This window comes from Neltuma alba, unplaced genomic scaffold (assembly GCF_004799145.2).
Source record: "Neltuma alba isolate B1F8T4 unplaced genomic scaffold, ASM479914v2 tig00012763_pilon, whole genome shotgun sequence".
Classification (NCBI taxonomy): Eukaryota; Viridiplantae; Streptophyta; class Magnoliopsida; order Fabales; family Fabaceae; genus Neltuma; species Neltuma alba.
Genome location: NW_021637174.1, coordinates 660,883 through 669,247, shown reverse-complemented (window position 1 = coordinate 669,247; position 8,365 = coordinate 660,883). Strand labels below are relative to the sequence as shown.

The following is an 8,365-nucleotide window of genomic DNA, read 5'->3' as shown; positions in this document are numbered from 1 at the left end:
TTTTCTCTCGTGGGTGACATTGCATTTTAATTTTTAATCTCGGTTGTGTTCAACTTTTGAATACGGTAACACAAAATTATCAATGAACTTGGCACATGCAGTGAAACAATTAGTGCAATTGTAGAAGAAATAAAAATGACCCACAGAAGAAAGGCAAGAAATTTGTTCACGGGGCTCAAAGTTGAATTATAAGCATTGATCATAACATAGAAATTCATTCAAAGCCTATGACTTGTCTTATGATCCGCAGATCAGAGGAGATATTTGAAGAAATGCACGACAACAACTAAGCAAAAATGTAAAAGGAATTATTATTAAAAAGACAAATAAAGAAATGAAATGAAATGAAAGGTAAAATTAGAGGAAAAATCCCTCCACGCAATCTCACATAAGCAATTTAATTATTTAAAAAATCTCATAACAAGTAAGCAGTACGTAATGATAAGATCCTATATAAGAAATGGCAACTGGTGCATGTATGTTGCTCACTTATTGTCGGACTTTCTATTGATTAGATAGCATATATAGGAGTGTACAGTAATTTTTTCAAAAGTTATTAGAAAATTTCCGGCCGATTTCTCGATTGATTTGCTGAATCGGATTTTGCCTCTTCACGCTATCATTATTTGAGCAAAACGAAAAATTATGAAAGTATAATATATGACAACAACAAAAATTAAAAAAAGATAATAATCACTAGATCAAATCTTAATTTCAAACTCCAGGAATCTCAGTTCGCAACTGTACTGTGTCCCATTAAGTATAATTATTTTTTAAAGCTTTTTCATGGGATTACTACAATTTTTTGACTCCTCAACTTTGTCCTAATTTTGGTTTTGGTCCCTCAATTGTTTCAAACTATAAATTTTGGTTCCCTAAATTTCTTTTCATTTAAAATATTAGTTTCTATAGCTCAACAAAAAATTAGACCATTTTGCTCCTTACGAGATTAAACCTATGGCTTGAAATTTGAGGAACCAAAACAAGAAACTTAAAAGACCAAAGATTACATTAACTCTTTTTTGTGCCTAAATTATAGGTCTGGTTTAAAGATAGTTGTTTTTTATTTTCTAATTCATCTTTGCCTACGGTTAAATACTATGAGTAAATGAAATTTAAATTTATTTTCACATATTTTTTGAATATATGCAAATAATATTATTGCAGAGAACTTCTCCTTATCATGAGATTAAAAAATCGCCTGCTGCAATTCGTTTAATTTTAATAATCACTGGCCTGGCTTACGTTAAGAGTTGACTTTATACACGCATATGTGTGTATTTATATCCTCATAACATAACGTGTAAGATGAAAGCTCACTAACATGTAAAATCATATCGTTATTTTCTTTAAATAATAACTATATATAGTTCTGAGTCTGACGATAGGGATTAAAATAAAATATTTAGCCAGCATAGTTTAATTTCTTGATCGAAATTGTACGTATCATTTATTATTGTAGAAGAAATTTTTAAGATTCTAATGGCGAATCTTATTGACCAAATTTTTTGCTATGTTGCTTACCCAGTTAAACAACAAACTATAGGGAAAAAATGAAAATGTAAAGCGATAATACGGCTACACGCTTTTTAGCATTGAAGGATTATATTAAAAACATTGACAATGACACTAATAAAACAATACTATTCAATCTAATGCAATTTTTAAACTACTAATTATTAAGAAATAATAAGTCATTTTCATTAAATTAGATAATAAAAACTATAATTTAACCTTATAGCATATTTTTACATATGAAATGCATTATATTAGAATTCGAATGTTGGGTTTTGGAAAATAGAAGGATCCATATTTACCAGTTAATTTCTTGATCGAAATTGTACGTATCATTTATTATTGTAGAAGAAATTTTTAAGATTCTAATGGCGAATCTTATTGACCAAATTTTTTGCTATGTTGCTTACCCAGTTAAACAACAAACTATAGGGAAAAAATGAAAATGTAAAGCGATAATACGGCTACACGCTTTTTAAGCATTGAAGGATTATATTAAAAACATTGACAATGACACTAATAAAACAATACTATTCAATCTAATGCAATTTTTAAACTACTAATTATTAAGAAATAATAAGTCATTTTCATTAAATTAGATAATAAAAACTATAATTTAACCTTATAGCATATTTTTACATATGAAATGCATTATATTAGAATTCGAATGTTGGGTTTTGGAAAATAGAGGATCCATATTTACCAGTGATGGGAGAATCTGACAGTGAATAACTGAAAAATTCATGTATGCCTTTCGAAATATGATCTTTCAAAATTGAACTATTTCGATTTGATCATATATGTAAGTATATGTTTACCCGAATATTTCTTGATGCTATATATTATTCATTTAAAATATGCATAACGAATGTAGATAATTAACTGGGCCGTCTTGAAGTTAATTTAATTATTAGGAATCTTACTGTCGATATAATATATCACATCACATTCCAAGTAGTTACACTTACAAATCTGAATACACACACGTCATGTCGTAATTCGTTGACATAATTATATATTCTATCGATTTCATGTTGTATGCACCATTCATATTTATTAATACGATTTGAAAGTTGATGACATTGAAGCAGAAATATTTTAAGAAATAAGGAATACAAATGTTGAAAAATCAAAGGATAAGTTAATGTGTACAGCCTGAAAATGACTGGTTATAAAAAATTTCCTTTAAGGAATAATTCAAACTTTGACTTGTACCAGGATGCAATGAACAGAAATTTCTCATCAGTCTAAAACATTACATGTTTTGTGCTAAGAGTCCATGTATGCTTTGATTATTGGCATATCAATATTTCTGAATTGTTTCCTTCTGCTCTACATGTATTGCTGCTGCTCTGTGTTATATCTTCTGAGGTAGGGTTTAGAATTACTATACTGTGATTTGCTTCTTGTTTTAGTGTTTCTCAGATACTTTTGTTAGCTTTGGCTTTTTGTTGCTTTCGTTCCCAAGATTTTTCCTACGTGAAAAGAAATTAAATTCTTTGGATTCAACTCTAGATTTCATCATGGATGAATCTGGATCTTATAAATATCCCTTAACTTCAAGGAATTCATAGATAAGTTTCATTTGATTCAGGCAGCATATCTATTTATCCCACCATGTACAATATGGTTTTGATGAAATTAATTGGTTTTTCATTTTGATGAAGTTCATACACAGTGTGGCAACCGAATGAAGAATCTCGATCTTTCACTCAGGAATGGGAGTCGCAAAATCGTAGGATGCCGGTGGTGATGAAGATGACTTGCATGCATCAAAATTAATTTGCATATAATAAAATTGCTCAGCCATGTCACCTGATTCTAGGACAAAACTGATCACTAGCTTGACCACAAGTAAGATTATTCAGAGTTTTTTCTGCTCCTGAGATTTGCCATTAGTTCCTCCTCCCCATGCATTTTCTAATGATATGTTGATAGAAGCTGTACTTATTCCAAACCTAGATTCTAGGCACTCAATCCAATTGTGCTCATCGACAAAGCGATGTTTTGCACGGAAGGAGGCATCTCAACTGATATGCAAGTATTAGAGAACATTTAGTGATGGAACTGTTTGTCGCAGTGAAAGTTCTACGTGGCATTTCTGACCAGAGAATAGAGGATCAGTTCATGGCTGAAGTTGGCACAATCGGAAAAGTTCATCATTCAATCTGGTTCGCATCATTGGATTCTGCATTGAAAAGGATATGACAGCTTTAGTTTATGAGTAATGAGCAATGGTTCTCTTGACAAATATCTGTTTAATGAAGAAAAGGCCTTAGGATTTGAGAAGCTTCATGAGATGCAGTTGGAACAGCCAAGGCGATTTCTTACTTGCATGAAGAATGCCAAGAAAGGATCATCCACTATGATATAAAACCAGAAAATATCCTTTTAGACGATAATTTGTGTCCTAAAGTTGCTGATTTTGGTTTAGCCAAGCTTTGTAACAGGGAAAAGTCTTATGTCACAATGACAGGTCTGAGAGGGACGCCAGGATATGCTGCACCAGAACTTTGGATGCCTTTTCACGTAACTCACAAGTGCGATGTTTTTAGCTTTGGAATGTTGTTATTTGAGATCATGGGAAGAAGAAGAAACTTTGATGTGAACCTCACAGAAACTCAGGAATGGTTTCCAAGATGTGTTTGGAAAAAGTTTGAGAGCGAAAATCTGCAAGAGTTGATAAGCGATTGTGGTATTACAGGTAAAAATGGGGATGTAGCAGAAAGAATGGCGAGGATAGCATTTTGGTGTGTTCAGTACAGACCAGAATTGAGACCCACAATGAGTGTTGTGGTGAAAATGTTGGAAGGGTCCATGGATATCCCAAAACCTACGAACCCATTTCAACACTTGATGGAAGAAGACCTTCCAATAATCAAAGAAGCACAAAAGGATGATGTTAGCATTGATGTTATCTCATCTCTCGAGGTAACAAAATCTTCCATTGTATCATCTCTTGAGAGATCGATATAGATTTCCATCCAAAATCATAAAGTTGAACTCCTGTTGATATATGGCTAGTGATCTCATTCTGTTAGACGTAAGCCCACATTAAGACTAGCAAATTTGTGGTGGAATTGAATAAAGAGGAGGTTAAGGCATATGTAGAGGCTGTCAGCAAAGGAAGGGAAAGGCAAAGTCGTTAATTGTGTCTGTCTATGTTATATAATCCGAAACTGGTTATCAGTATGCTTAAGCTGTGTATTCACCAACTGGGACATATGTATATATATCATACGATTACATTGTTCGTGGTGTTATGGTTATAGAGTGCTATTCTCATGCCGCAAGGGGAAATCGTCCGGCCAACTTTTTTTTATGTGTAAGAATGTTCTTTATTACATTGTTGGCTGTCAACAACGGCGTAGGCTTATACTTCTTTGGATTGGCCATTTTTCAATTAACTTATAAAACTCAATTAATAGTTTTGTGAATGAAACGGGGTAATTGAATACTTCCTCTGGTCCAAATTAATTATATGAAAAAGTTTTAAAACCCTATTTTTTTGGGGACAAGATTAAAACCGTATTTGGTTTCAAATATAAAACAAATTAAAGATGTGTATTGCAGTATGTCGAATGACTTCTGGATCCTGTCTGATTTCTTTTTCTGGTTTAGGGGGCTTAAAAAGATGTATTATATATGTTGCGGACTCTGGACCTCGCTTTCTCATAGTTTGGTTTGTCGTATTTGAATTTATTTAGCGGCCTGAGACAGCTCCACGTTCTGAACCACTTAAGATGCAAACATAAGGAGTGGAGGGGAAAAAATTTTATGAGCTTAATTTAAAAAATTGGAGAAGTGAGATTATAAAATTTTGATAAAAAGAAGATATAAGATAAAAGAGTAAGTAAGAAAAATCAATTAAAAGTTTTCAACCCAATTTCTTAAACCTCTTAAGTTGAGTTCATTTAAAATTTTTTTTATCAATGTCCTGCGCGGTGATTGTATGGCTTAGAATAGGTTGTTGCATTTGGGTATTGCATCTTAATGGGCCTAGAAAGCCCAAAATTGAAAGTCCTCAGCAAACAAATATAAAAGGCGAAACCAAAAGCAACACCTATAAAATTAGGTTTAATGAAAGGAACTAATGTCTTACAATCTAGCAAACCAATATTTGGATTCCCAATGAGAAAGGTGCCAAAAAATCAAGGTACTAAAAACCGGATTGGTCACTGAACTGGTTGAGACAGTGGGTTAAGAGTTAGTGGTTCAGACCGGAGTCAACCCGGAGTCAGACCGGTAATAACTAAAAAATAGTGACAATAGTGTATGAATTATTAATAAATTAAGTTATAAATAATTATTAGATATATTGATAAATGATATCCGTATATACTAGACCGAAGTCCTTTTAATGATTAATTGTGGCTAATTATGTTTAATTAAATTATACTTTATTTTATTATCTATTTTATATTTGTGAGAATTAGTCAGTTAAATAAATATTATAAATTTACTATTTAAGATATTTGCACATATGTTAAATATTATTTTATTTTGTGCAAATCTTTAAATTTTAATTGAAGATTAATGATGAAAATTAATTGGATTTAGGTGAATTAATTTTTATTCTCTCATTTTTTTTCTTTAGGTGTATTAATATAAATAAGAATTAGGAAGTTTAAGGATAGTTTTGTCATTTTAATTTTAAGATTAGGTTTTGGGGATGTGGTGGGGCCAACACATTAGATTAGAGGGGGAGGAAAGGAAGTATGAAGCGATGGCTAGGAAGGAGAGAGCCAACTCCGTAGTTACTGAAGGAAAAAAAGTGAAAAGGACGAAGAGGAAGCAGAGTGTGAAGCCAGGATGAGATCGGAGAAGCACGCTGTCTCAAACTTGCAAGCCTTTGCCGCTCCCTCATTGTTTTGGCCGTCACTTTTAATTCTCGATCTCGCTCTCCCTCATGGTCAGCTTGTCATAGGTTCCCTACTTGAGATTTCGTTTAAGGTTCGCTGAATCTCTTTCAAGTAATATTAGGTTGTAGCCTTCAATTTCCGCCTTAATCATGCCTTCCCTCTTCTTTTTCCTCACTACGCCATTGTTGTCTTCAAAGCTTAAAACTAATTTAGACTTTTCGGCCATTCCATTTGAAGCTCATAGGCTCTGGTCTGATGAAAAATAATAACCCGTTAAACCGCCTAACCCAACGGTTTACCCGGTCTATGATTGGTTTACATCGGTTTAGTCCAGTTTGCTCCGGTTCAGGAATCCTCCGGTTTAAGTCACAGATCGGATTGGACAAGTGGCCGGTTCACCAGTTTCTAGTCTGAACCGGCCGGTCCGGTCCGATTTTTAATACCATGCAAAAAATAAAGGCTAAAGCAACACAACAGGTTGAGAACCTGGGAATTAATCCCTTAAGAGTTGATTTAGTTGGCAAAGAATCTATTCATAACTTATAAAGTCATGAGTTTGAATCTCTTGTAAGCTTTTATTGTCCAACTCACCTAAATTTCTTTTAATAAAAGAAAAACCGAGTAGTGCCCTAGAAAACCACAGGTAATACCACCGTGTGATTGAGTTGCCATTAAGCTTCACGTTTCGTAGTGGAGGCTATTACGTACGCACTATATGTTGAAAATTTTCAAAGTTCAATATATGAACATATGATAATAACATCCTTTTTTAAGGATTAAAATCCATAGATCTACTCATGTCACGCCGTCTGACGATAAAATCTGTTGCCATAATGTCTAAAGATAACTTCTTCTTTTTTTTACCTGCTCCACGCTCACCTTTTTTGACAAGTGCACATTAACATCACAATCCACTCGAGTGAGCAAAGTAAAGTGTTTACTTCAATTCTTCAAAGGTATAGAAAAGTAGTACAAAAGCAATCCCACCATATAAAACTAAACCCACTACAAGGCAATTTTAATTGTCCAAATTAAAGTTCCGCTTTCATGGCTATAAATATTATATAGAAACACATAACCCAATACATAGCCAAAGATTACGCGGAAACAAAAACTTTTCAGAGACTTGTGTTTATAATAAGTTGACTTATTATAATACAATGAAACTCGACAGCCTGTTCCTTACTGTCTCATTCCCTCCTTCTTGAATTTTTAATCTCATTCTCTAAACCATCTTCATGGGCAGGATTCGGAGCTGTCCTTTGCTTTGTGCTTTTGAGTTTTAATTTCCAACTTTAACAAACTTATTCAGATTGCTCAGATATTGCGACTTCAATATATTATTTTTGATTCAACAAATCCTGACATTTCTAATTACCTAGCAATGTTGTAAGCACTATTAATTATTAGGACCTCAAAATTTTTCACAAGCGCGCGCGCGCGCGCGCGCACACACATATCACCACCTTATCACTCTCTAACATCTTGCCTAAAAAGATAACAACATGAGCAAAATATACTGTATCTTTTTATTTACTAGGCTCTTGTCAGCTCCCACATTCATTAAACCAAGTTAAACAAAAACTTCTCAAAAAAGTGCCCTCTATTTCTGTAGGAAAAATTATGTTGAGTAGGTTGATATATGCCGAAATTTTAATTATTTTCTTGGACATGATGCAAATCTTGTAAATTAACTTCATTTTGTTGTGGTATTCACAAGACTTTGATGAAGATAGTCGTTCGTTCAATGACAATTTTCTCTTAAAAATATTTCCATTTTCTATTCAAAATGTATAAAATTTTCGATTGATTGTCAAAGAATCAGAGACAAAAAAAATAACATTGAGAATATTAATAAAGGGTTAAGGGTCAAAAATTCGTTCAATGACAATTTACTCATAAAAATATACCAAAAATTTACACAACAGCATGAACTATCTTTGGGTTCAAGTCTACCAATCAAAATTTAAAAAGTGGTCAATAATGCT

General features: G+C 32.9%; 1 pseudogene; it reads left to right on the top strand.

Annotated features, from left to right (window-relative positions):
• The first annotated feature begins 3,443 nt into the window (after positions 1-3,443).
• Positions 3,444-4,578, top strand: LOC114730744 (LEAF RUST 10 DISEASE-RESISTANCE LOCUS RECEPTOR-LIKE PROTEIN KINASE-like 2.2; annotated as a pseudogene).
• Positions 4,579-8,365: the final 3,787 nt, after the last annotated feature.